This window comes from Mustela nigripes, chromosome 14, assembly GCF_022355385.1.
Source record: "Mustela nigripes isolate SB6536 chromosome 14, MUSNIG.SB6536, whole genome shotgun sequence".
Lineage (NCBI taxonomy): Eukaryota > Metazoa > Chordata > Mammalia > Carnivora > Mustelidae > Mustela > Mustela nigripes.
Window position 1 is genome coordinate 75,646,487 of NC_081570.1, and position 12,359 is coordinate 75,658,845.

General features: G+C 35.1%; 1 long non-coding RNA gene across 2 annotated transcripts in view; it reads right to left on the reverse strand.

The window, feature by feature from the left end:
• Window positions 1-2,073: 2,073 nt before the first annotated feature.
• The window catches only part of LOC132002020 (uncharacterized), an 87,360-nt gene continuing 77,074 nt past the window's right edge, over window positions 2,074-12,359 (reverse strand). For both annotated transcript variants that reach the window (XR_009399749.1, XR_009399748.1), the window contains exon 4: window positions 2,074-5,123. This is a non-coding gene — a long non-coding RNA (uncharacterized LOC132002020). The remainder of the gene's footprint in view (window positions 5,124-12,359) is intronic.

The following is a 12,359-nucleotide window of genomic DNA, read 5'->3' on the forward strand; positions in this document are numbered from 1 at the left end:
TAAAAAGGAAAACAAAGAAAAAATATGAAATAGAAAAAATATATATATTAGACTGGTGACTAGAACAGGGTCACCCATTTAATTTTGGGAGTATTTTGGTCTCTTAGAAGAAACTATCTCCCAAAATTTAAAGAATGAAAAACATATATAAGGGTAAACACAATGAAGGGATGGAATAGGCCTATAAAGATGAAAAAAACCATTTTTTTTTAATTTCTAAAAAAGGAGTTGATAGAGTAAGTTGGTTGGGAGAATAAAGAAAAAGTGGGGAGAATTTGCTCTGGTTGGAGACTAGAACAAGCCCAGAGCTAGATTTAGGATATGTTTTGATCTATTAGAAGAAGTTTTACCCCAAATTTTTTAGAAGAAAAAAGCCTATGTGTATACAAAAAATAAAATTAGATACAATGAAGGATAAATAATAGTAATGAAGGTTCAAAAAAGATTATCTTTTTTTAATGAAAGTTACTTTTAAGATAAACTAGTTAAAAAACATTAAAAGAGGAAAGGGTAAAAGTTAAAAAAATTAGCAGAAGAACAAAATAAAATTAAAAAAATATTAATTAACTGCAAGACTAAAGAATCATGGGGAGAAAGCCATGAATTCCATGCTTTGCTTTCTCCTCTTCTGGAATTCTGCCATTCTACTTGGTAAGTGAACTTGGTCTTGGCTGGATTTTTTGCTGATCTTCTAGGGGAAAGGCCTGTTGTAGTGATTTTCAGTGTCTTTGCCCAAGGCGGAATTGCACCACTCTTACCAGGCTAAGTAATCTGCTCGGGCTCGCTTTCGGGAGCTTTTGTTCCCTGAGTGCTTTCCATTGAGTTCTGGAGGATGAGAATGAAAATGGTGGCCTCCCAATCTCCAGCTGGGAGGAGCAGAGAGTTTGGGGCCCCACTCCTCAGTGTGCCCTCACAGAAAAGGGCTCAATCACTCTTGTCTCCCTGGCCTCTGGTCATGCCCTGAGCTCACCAAGCCTGTGACCGGTTAAAGGTAACCCCAAGTTGAAAGCTCACTCCTCGGCTCTGTCTCTGTAGCCAGCTTCCCTGCTCTAATACCTGCAAAATCTGCGACACTCAGACATCCCCAGTCCTTCTGTGACCTCGCAGGACCTGGAGCCACACTGACCCTGCATGGGCTTCACCCTGGTTTAGTCTCTGGAGTGATGTCCCTCAGGGGAGCAGACTTTTAAAAGTCCTGATTTTGTGCTCCGTTGTTCTGCCGCTTGCCGGGAGCCGGCCCCTCCCCCTGCAGTCTATCTTTGTCGCTTTGGATTCACTTCTCTGCCAGTCCTACCTTTCAGAAAGTGGTCAATTTCCTATTTTCTAGAATTGTTGCTCTTTTTTCTCTTCGATCTTCTGTTGGATTTGTAGGTGTTTGCAATGGTTCAATAAGCTATCTAGCCGATCTCCTCCTACCTGATGTCCAAGTAGCCTGTTACTTCTCTGCCATTTTGACTCCTCCCCTGTTTTCCTTCCTTTAAATAGGTACTATGGTTGATTGCTTTTTCCTAGTTTATTAATATGTTTCTGGTTTTTTTTTTAATTTTGCACTAAATAATTAATTTAAAAACTGAAATAATCCAGACTTGGAAGAAAATTTGTAGCTTTAAATTCATATGTTAGAAAAAATACTGAACTAAGTTAGATATCTATTTTATAGAGAAAGAAAGCAAACTGAAAAATTAAAGAAAATTAAAGATGGCAGTTAACAATATTGAAAACAAAGAATGGACGAGTCAATTAAAATTGATTTTTCAAAATGACAATTGAGAAACAAAACTAAAATCAAAATATTTAAAAGATATGTTACTACCTATTACACATACTTAAAAATGAGAAAATATTATGAATAACTTCCTGCTGATAAGTTTAAAAAAATAGGCCATGTACCAACAACTTCTAGGAAAATACAACTTATCAAAGCTACATGAAGAAAATTTAGAACCTAATATTCCTGTAACTATGTAAGAAACATTCATAATTTCAAATTCTCCCTCAAAGGAAACTCTGGATAAAGGGAACAAATGAGTAGGTAATACCAATGTTTGATAGACTATTACAGAGAATAAAACTTTAATACAAACTTTTAAGGTCAACACAAACCTCAAAATTAAATACAATTCAATACTAGAAAGATGTAAATACTCCCCAAGTTACTCCATATATCCAGTGTAATCACAGCATTCCAAACTGTATTACAGTCTTATTGTAGAACTTGACAAGTGACTTTAACTTTATATGAAACTTTGAAGGCCAAGGATAGACATGGGGCAAATAGAAGATAAGGAAGATATGCTTTACTACATATCCTAACTTTTGCTAAAGTAGGATTTGGGGTCCTAAAAAAAGAAACAAACTAGTGGAACTCAAAAGAGAGTTTAGATGAAACCCAGAACATGATTTAAAGGGAAAAAAAATGGTATTATAAAACATTGGGAAAGAATTGTCCTTTTCAGTAAATTGTGCTAGATCAATTGCATAACCTTGTGGAAGAAAATAAAGCTTGGTGTTCACCTTACATCACACACAAAATTCAATCAAAATAGAAATCAATAGGTAAAATGCAAAATAATTAAATTCCAGAAGTTAATATAGGTGAATATCTTATGGTCTGGGGATAGGCCAAGATTTAATCAACAGGACATTCAAAAATAAGCATAAAAATAAAGAAAGGTAAAAGTTGATAAACTGATCTACGTGTCAGAGATATATCCCAAACCATTTAGAATTGCATTCTATCTATTAATCAAAAAGTAGAAACAACCCAAATTCCCACTTAGCAGCAGGATGCATACATAAACTGCATTTTATTAACAGAATGGAATACAATGTATCATTAAAAATCAACAACTGCAGCTCCATACAACAGAAATGGATCTCACAGATAAAAATTTGAATGTAAGAAGCCAGACCCACATGTATACACCTTGTATGACTTCATTTATATAAAATAAAATGAAAAACTAAACAGTGGTGTTTAGAGAACTTAAAGCTCTAAATAAATGCAAAAGAATAAATGTCAAAATATAGGTACCATCACATGGAGTTTGAGAGGGGCTATGGTACACTGGCTACATTCAGCCTCTTGACCTAAGTGTCTCAGTTAACTGCACATTTACTTGAGTACATGTCATTAGGCTGTAGAATTCTGTGTTCTTCATACATTTTATTACATGCAACACATAATGAATTTTTTTTTTAAGATTTATTTATTTGACAGAGAGAGAGATCACAAGTTAGGCAGAGAGGCAGGCAGAGAGAGAGGAGGAAGCAGGCTCCCTGCTGAGCAAAGAGCCCGATGTGGGACTCGATCCCAGGACTCTGAGATCATGACCTGAGCCGAAGGCAGCGGCTTAACCCACTGAGCCACCCAGGCGCCCCAACACATAATGAATTTTAAAAAGAGAGCAGGAACTATGAGGAGAGGACAGAGAGGGAAGAGGGGAGAGTCTCCATGTTGTACTCAGGGTATTAGTATTTCTGAAAAACTTCTCTGAAATATTTGGTATATTAATTTTGGTACGTTTAAATTTGGGTTTCCAGGTCCTAACTAAGCCCTAGTTCATTTTTACAGTATTCAGAAAACTCTAAAACCAGGATTGCTAATGTTATCTGTTAACAATTGAAGTCACAAAAAGGACACAGGTCATCAACATCAAACCGGATTTATTTGCAGTTTCATCAGGCTAGGAGCCTTTTTTTACTGCAGAGAAGTCCACATTCCCTTGTTTCCCCAGGAACTCTTTTGAAAAGGGTCCTGAAGATAAGAGTTAAAATGTTACCAAGAACCCTGTGTACAAGAAGCACACTGAGTCATCTTTGTTAAGTATAACAAAGGAGGAAAATTCTGTCCAATCTGCCCCTGTCTCTGGACACAAATGAAATAATCTGATGACTACTTGATAGTATTTTAAATGTTAATGTTTGACTTCATTATAATATTATGTTATAGAATCCACGACAATTACCTGAGATTTGACGCTTAATGACTATTTGTTAATATCTTAATCTATTTATTTTTAAAGCCTATTTTAGATGAAAATCCTTCCTTGAAGGAAGTAACACTGAAATGGAAGTCTGCTAGATAAATGGATAAAAATTATGCTATTCCAGGGTTCATGTTGTGGGCAATAGAATCTCGAGCTTGCCCTCCAGGACATGGAACACATCTGGCAATTCCATGTTTGTGTTCCGTATACTAATAGAAATTCCAATATTTAAATAAAAATTCATATAATTAAATAGAGTCACTGTAGGTAATAATTCACTTGGAAATAAAAATTTATACTTTTTCATGACCCAGTCAGTTTTCTGATCATGGTAAATGATTTACTTGGCTTTGCATTTGTCAAGTGACCCTCATGGCTTTTTAAACCATTTTTTTTTAAATGCCAAGTTAGGAGCTTCATTCAAAAATAAAAAGTGACTTTTAAAATTGAAAAACATGAGCTTTCTAAAATTTAATAACAAGAGGAAAGATCTTCACTGGAAGGGGAAGTTTAATAGTTATTTGGTTAAGATGCATCCCAAACCAGCAAAACTATTTTGTATTCAATACAAATACTAATTTGTATTCAGTTCTCACAAATACCACAGTAAACAATTCTGGCAGAGAGTTTCTAAGATCATAAAAATCTTACATTGCATTGAAAACTATTTTTTGTCTAGATTTTTAAAAGCTGGATTCGCTCTTATTATTTGTTTTCTTTATGCACTTGAGGGGCACGAGGTGTTCTGTACTACACAAAGTTTGGTCAGCACTCCGGGCAGCCTACAGAGGAAGATTTCCAGAACCTTTGCTATCTTACTATTTCTGCTCTCCCAACCCTGCTCTCCCACCCAACTGAAAGCAATACTTTCTCTAGCACCAATGGAAAGGTGTTGAAAGGTCAAGTAAAGCATTTGAAACCTAACTGTAACGTCACACTAGCATTTTGCAACATATTTAGACATGTTTAAAAATAGTTCACGTATTCTTTCTATACTGTGATCAGTCTTGTATCTTCTGGCATAATGAAACTAATTTGGCAGAAACAAGGGAGCTGGTTGATACTTTTTGTGTTCATACTGATTGGAGAGTAAGCAGAGGCTGTATTTCTCTCAGAATTTCTTCATTTTTCCAACTGTGGAGGAAGAAAAAAAAGAAGACAATTGCTTTATTTCCAAATTTGTATTAATCTCTTTAATCCAAATACACAGATCATTATTGTGAATATGTTTGTCTTTGAGAGACTTGTTCTACTAATTAATTCTAACTCTAATTCTTCTAATTAATTTTACTAATTAGTGATAGACTAAAAGATTTTATTCTACTAATGAATTCTCCTAATCTACTAGATTGTCTGCTAATCAGCTTGTACCATTTGGGCAACACACATGTTCCTGTGTGACAGGTGACAAGAATGTTTCTATATCCCATCAATTCCATCTTCATATACTACCTTCCACAGTCTCATAAGAATCTTCAGAGTATTTCAAAAAAGAATTTCAGAAAGGCCTATCATCATGTAGCTTACTTTTGACTACTTGGTAATGTACTGAAAATAGTTGTGATACCACTCTTGATATCTGTGAGTACTTAATACTGGTAGTTGTTTCTCTAGCTTTATTTTTCCTGCTCTTAAAGCTCAAACATTGGAAAGCCCCCTCCATGGCATATCAAATATATTATAAAGATATAAAAAGATATAAAGACGTATTCCAAAGTAAGAGTTTTCTACTCTTTCTTATAATTCTATTTCAATATTAACTATTTTAAAACACTATCCTTGAGCTTACATTCTTAAATTTCACAATTTTATTCTGAATGTACAGATGGGAATTCCTAATGGGAAGACCCCTTTAAAATATGCAGCAAACAAAAGTCTGCAATTAAATCAGCTAACACCGTGGCTCTGAGGCATCACATGCTGATGAGACACTGAACAAGAACACCAGGCTTCAGGTGACATTCCCCAGCAGATGATCATGCAAGAGATGGAGATATTAAGGCCTATGGGTGCAAAATAATAGCCTTTCAGTTAAATGCATGCATCATTCTTTTTTTTTTTTTTAATGAGAATTACATGGAGCAACATAAAAGAGAAGCAACCATTTTTCATTTATTATTTTGATCTTCAAAAAACTTGAAGAAAGTAAAACCCCTTTTTTAAATTCCTCTGTAGATGGAAACTGTTCTCATCTGTGGGATGATATTTAAGCTTCACATCACCTATGTAAATGCTTACTTCCCTTTTATCTGTTTCAGTATGCTTCCCTGACATTTATAGGCCAGCAAATAGACTTCCTGTTGGCTAATTTAACATATGCAGATTGTGTTCCTTAGGAGCATAAAATCTGAATAACTTAGATGTCCTAAAATTCCTTATACTGGTTCAGAAAGCTTGGCCTACCTCTGAGAACTATCTCCTAGCCAGGAACACACAGAGTGAATTTGGAACTGAATGAATGAAATAGAGTGACTGTCTGCATGTGACAATTGCCGGGGATGAGCTCCCTAATACTTTACTGCTCTATTTCTAGAATTAAAGACATTTTACATGTAAAGCATTCCTCCATTCTTCTACTTTAATCTCCCTGACTCAGTGTAGATTCATTAAGCACTATAAATGAGCACTTAGGAAAGTCTTGTGTGTGAATGGGAGCTCACAAGTTGTTATGAGAAGCAAAATGAACAGAATATTCCACGAAGTTGGTAAACTAGTAGAGGTCATAAAATTTGTATGCTAAACCACCATTAAAAAGTTTTATGTAAGCAAGCACATCCTATCACTATACAAGTGCCTGAGTATACTCAGGGTAAAGGAACATTCAAAGTGAAATAGAATTACTCAAATAAGTCTTCTTAGAGAGATCCATTCTTAAGCCAAGCATGAGAAGAAAGTGACCAGCAGAGACTGGGGAAGGAAATTGGCTTCCTTCCAGTCAGCACTGATTTCATAAGGTAAAACACCTCGTTAAATGGCTTCATAGCTTCATTTATTTTGTCTTTTAATAGTCACCACATTTGGTTTCTTTTGTTTATTAAATGATTAAACTGCCATCTCCATTAAAACTAATTTTTTTTTTACACAAAACCGTTATTATTTGTATAAGATTGCAGTCTCAGAAATTAGCATTGCCTCTATCAGGACTGGCCAATCAGTAGGCATTTGTTGAATTGTTTAATAACAGGTAGAGATGGAAACAAGTTTGGACTCATGAATGAAACCTTGTTCTCTTATTCAAATATATTAATGCTTCCTCCTCCCTGAGGAATTTGAGGTAAACCGGCTAAAGTTTCTTTATGTTGATACAAATTATTTTTGTCATAGAAGTGAACTTAGTGACATCAGAGAGCCCCTAGCTCAAATTTAAAAGAAATCAGAAATCACATTGCTGGGGCCTGTCATCCCCAGTGAATCACCAATGACACAGAAACATTCCGGTTATGATGGAGACACTGGCAGACAGACTGGGTTTAAAGAAAGCAGATCACCAGCGAAAGCAAGCAAGACTGCAGACTAGGGAATCCTCTTTTCTGGCAGAATAGAGAAAACAATAGTCATATTTCCAAGTTAATAATTGCTATCAGATTCCAATGCAGCTCTTGAGGAACTGACAAGTGTGAATAAAACCTATTTTTGCTTTTTTAAAGATATGGATGTGACTACACTGAGAGAGAACCCATTCTTTTTTTTTACCTGGGACTTGAAACTTTCCCATTCGATGTGATACAGCAGAGGGAAGCATGGGGTTGTCTCTGGACCTGGAAGGTCACTTTGATATTCACAGAGGTGTTGACAATTGAACTGAGTTTTAGGAAGAGTAAGACTTAGAGGAAGGTGTAGGTGACATCATCCAGACAAAAGAAACATCATGAGCAACACATATGTTTTAAGCAGGGTATTGACTTGATCTGGTTTGAGTTATAAATGGTTTGCTTTGATAGAAGTGGTGAGTGTTAAGAGGTAAAGCAGAGAAATTAGGATGAATTTTTACAAATGGATTATATCTGTATAAATATCACCAAAATGAAAAGAATACTAGAATACTGTCCATATCTCCTAATTACCTTTCATGTTCCCTTCCAGTCACTGATACATGAATGGATAACCACAGTCCTGACTTCTAAAATAAATACCTGTCTTTTTCTTTTTCTTTTTTTCTTTTCTTTTCTTTTCTTCTTTTCTTTTCTTTCTTTCTTTTTTGTTTTTTGCACTATATGTGAATGAGATAAACAGTGTACATTTTGTTTGGGTCTCTTTTCATTCAGTTTCATTACATTTATGGGTTTCAGCTATGCTGTTATATGATTTAGATATTTCATCTTAATGCCATGTAATCGGTGTGACTATAGCACCATTTATTTATCTGTTTTATTGCTGAACGTTTTTAAATTAGTTTCTAAGGCTTTGACTACTTCAAATAGTGCTATTGCTAGGGCGCCTGGATGGCTCAGCTGGTTAAGTATCCAACTCTTGATTTCAGCTTAGGTCATGATCTCTGGGTTCAGCTGGCTCCCCACTCATGGGGCATCTGCTTGAGATTTTCTCTCTCTCCTCTCTCTTCCTCTGCCATCACTCCCTGCTCATGCACTTGCTCTCTCTCTCAAAAAAATCTTTAAAAAAAAGAAACAAAAAACAAACAAATACGTCTATTACAATGAACATTCTAGTACATATTTTGGATGGAATTTTGTGTGCTTTTCTTTTAGGCATAACTACAGGAGTAGAAATCCAAGAGCATATGGAATGCATTTCTGGTTTTATAGAGACCACAAAAATATATTTTCAAAGAAGTACCAGCTTACACTGTCTTCAGCAATATAAGAGAGTTACCATTCTCTATATTTTCTCTAAAACTTAGTATTTTTGTCATTATTATAGATCTTCACAAATCTGGTGGATTTATGGTAGTACATCATGGTGGTTTTAACTGACATTTATCAAATGATCAAAAAAAAACTCAGCAGTTTTTGTTGTGTGTGTTTATACATAGTCTCTTGTACATTCTCTTTATACATGTTTCCTCAAATATTGGGAATATTACTTCTCCACTTTATCGATTGACTTTTCACTCTCTTAATAGTTGATAAACAAAAGTTCTTCCTTCTACTATAATCCCTTAATGGTTAACACATTTTGCATCCACTACAGAAATTTTTATCTTCTCTAGTGTCATCCAAGTGCAACTTTTGTCTCCAAAAGTTGCATTTTATGCATGCATGACATATATTTAAAATACATGGTGTTAGACCTTGGAGTTCACTATATTGTCTTAACATGCCTCAGTGCAGATTAGGAACTACAGAGACAGTGTGAATTCATGTTTCTTCTGTCTGCTTTAGCCAGTGTTACTTTGAAGGAGTTTGCCAAATAATCAATAAGCAAATAAAGATATTAATAATTACTTCATATGATCTCCTCTTCAGACCTGTTATCCTATTCCCTATCTAATCATGAGAGTTACAGTTTGCTATTTTTGCTTTGCATCTTTTCTTTTTCATGAACAAATGATTAAGGGACGTACTTAATTAGTACATTGTACTATTTTAAACGTCAGGTTTGTTTTGCTTAAATTTCATATTATACCTTTATTTAATTTTTTAAAAAATACTCAGCCTTTTATTTTTATTTTATTCAATTAGCCAACATATAGGACATCATTAATTTTTGATACAGTGTTCAATGATTCATTAGTTACTTATAACACCCAGTCCTGAACACCACATGTGACTTTTAAAATTAGGACGAAAAATTTTAACTTCTTACTTTTAGGAATAGTAAGTGGATTTAGTCATCCTAGTATTTCTTACCACTTATTTTTCATGTCTGAAGTGTGTTTTTCACTTATTAACTTTCTTACTTATTCTCCCCTCATTTCTGAGATTTTCACTTTAAAATAGTAAATAATTATTTTTATCTGCGTTGTGAGTGTGAACCTAAGTCAGATTTTAATTGTATGTAAGGTGTTACTTTGTTCTTTCCTCTGTGATAACTTCACACAGTGCTTGACCTCTATGTTGAGTTGTTCATTTGGTATGAGATTAGTTGTCTGAAAGCCTTAAGAATGAGAGAGAAATTGGGGGATAATTTTTGTACCTCAACAAAGTAATGGAATGAAGATATTCATAATAGTTATATTTTTTATATTCTTGGAATTTAAGTGGTAAGACCTTTTTACATTCTCACTATAGCAGTTTGTTTTCTCTTTGTATCTGTGTTCCTCTCTTTTGGTGTCACTGTTAGAGGTTGTTACAATTTTCTTGATTGTTTCAAAGGACAAACTTCTGAACTTTTGGCTTTGTGAATTTATTGTTTATTTGCTACATCATTGATTCCTTACTGAATTATTTCCCTCCTCCATCCTTGCCATTTAATTTGCTCTTCTCTAGATTTATAAGGTGAACATTTAGATTCTTAATCTTGGGCTTTTCCCATTTTCTTTTTTTTAAAGATTTTTATTTATTTGACAGACAGAGATCACAAGTAGGCAGGGAGGCAGGCGGGGGCTGGGTGGGGGAAGCAGGCTCCCCGCTAAACAGAGAGCCTGATGTGGGGCTTGATCCTAACACCCTGAGATCATGACCTGAGCTGAAGACAGAGTTTTTAATCCACTGAGCTACCCAGGCGCACCCCTCTCCTATTTTCTATCATAAGAGTGTAAAGCTATATTTTTCTCTCTAAGCATAATAAATGCCTTCTGCAAATATTGATATGTAATATGTTCATTATAATTTATTTAAAATCACTTGTAATTTTCTAAATTGACCCATGAATTCTTCTTTTTTGACCTATATGTTATTAAAAAGTGAGTGTTGTTGTTATTTTTAAATACTTAGGACTTACTCGGGTATCTAATTTTACTGATTCTAATTTGCTTCTGTTTGTGTCAGAGGGCATAGTCTGAAAGGGTGCTCTCCTTTGAAATTGAAGGACATTTGTTTTCTGGCCCAGCTCAGTGTCTGCACTGTTAAATGTTTCATGTGTTCAGAGAAGAACTTGTATTATCTAGGTACTGGATGTAGTTTTCTAGGAATACCATTTGGGATACAGTAGTCAATAGTGATATTCAAGTCTTCCATATCTCTATTTCTATTTTGTGTAGTTGGTCTGTCAATTACTGAGTGGTGTTAAAGATCACAATTATGATTACGGACTTGCCTGGTAGTTTTGCCAAATCATACCTCAGCTATTTTGCAGTTCCATTATTTCCATTACTTGGGGGAATATGTAGTTAAAAATGTTAAATTTTCTGACCTATTGAGCCTGTAATCATTATGAATTGTCACTTCTGCCCTTTGGTAATATTCCTTGTCCCACTCTCTATTTGTTCTTGCATTCAGACAATTATTCTAGTCACTCAAGCTTAATTACAATTCAAGATGCATAGTGCATAATTTTGCTTCTGTTTAGTTCCAGTGTCTTTGTGCTTTTCAATTTAACATGTTCCTTTAGTAAAAGCATATACTTGAGTTTAGATTTTTCACCTAGCCTAAAAAATCTCAGCCTTCTGAGAGTTTAGTCTACTTATTCGTACAGCACTGATTTAAATGTTTGAATTTTTATTTATTTTATGATTTTTATTAATAGACCATATTTTTAGAGCAGGTTTTTTTTTAAATTTTTTATAAACATATATTTTTATCCCCAGGGGTACAGGTCTGTGAATCACCAGGTTTACACACTTCACAGCACTCACCAAAGCACATACCCTCCCCAATGTCCATAATCCCACCCCCTTCTCCCAAACCTCCTCCCCCCAGCAACCCTCAGTTTGTTTTGTGAGATTAAGAGTCACTTATGGTTTGTCTCCCTCCCAATCCCATCTTGTTTCATTGATTCTTCTCCTACCCACTTAAGCCCCCATGTTGCATCACCACTTCCTCATATCAGGGAGATCATATGATAGTTGTCTTTCTCCGCTTGACTTATTTCGCTAAGCATGATACGCTCTAGTTCCATCCATGTTGTCGCAAATGGCAAGATTTCATTTCTTTTGATGGCTGCATAGTATTCCATTGTGTATATATACCACTTCTTCTTTATCCATTCATCTGTTGATGGACATCTAGGTTCTTTCCATAGTTTGGCTATTGTGGACATTGCTGCTATAATCATTCGGGTGCACGTGCCCCTTTGGATCACTACGTTTGTATCTTTAGGGTAATACCCAATAGTGCAATTGCTGGGTCATAGGGCAGTTCTATTTTCAACATTTTGAGGAACCTCCATGCTGTTTTCCAGAGTAGCTGCACCAGCTTGCATTCCCACCAACAGTGTAGGAGGGTTCCCCTTTCTCCGCAACGCAAAAGGCAAGGGAAGCAAGGGAAAAAATGAACTATTGGGATTTCATCACGATCAAAAGCTTTTGCACAG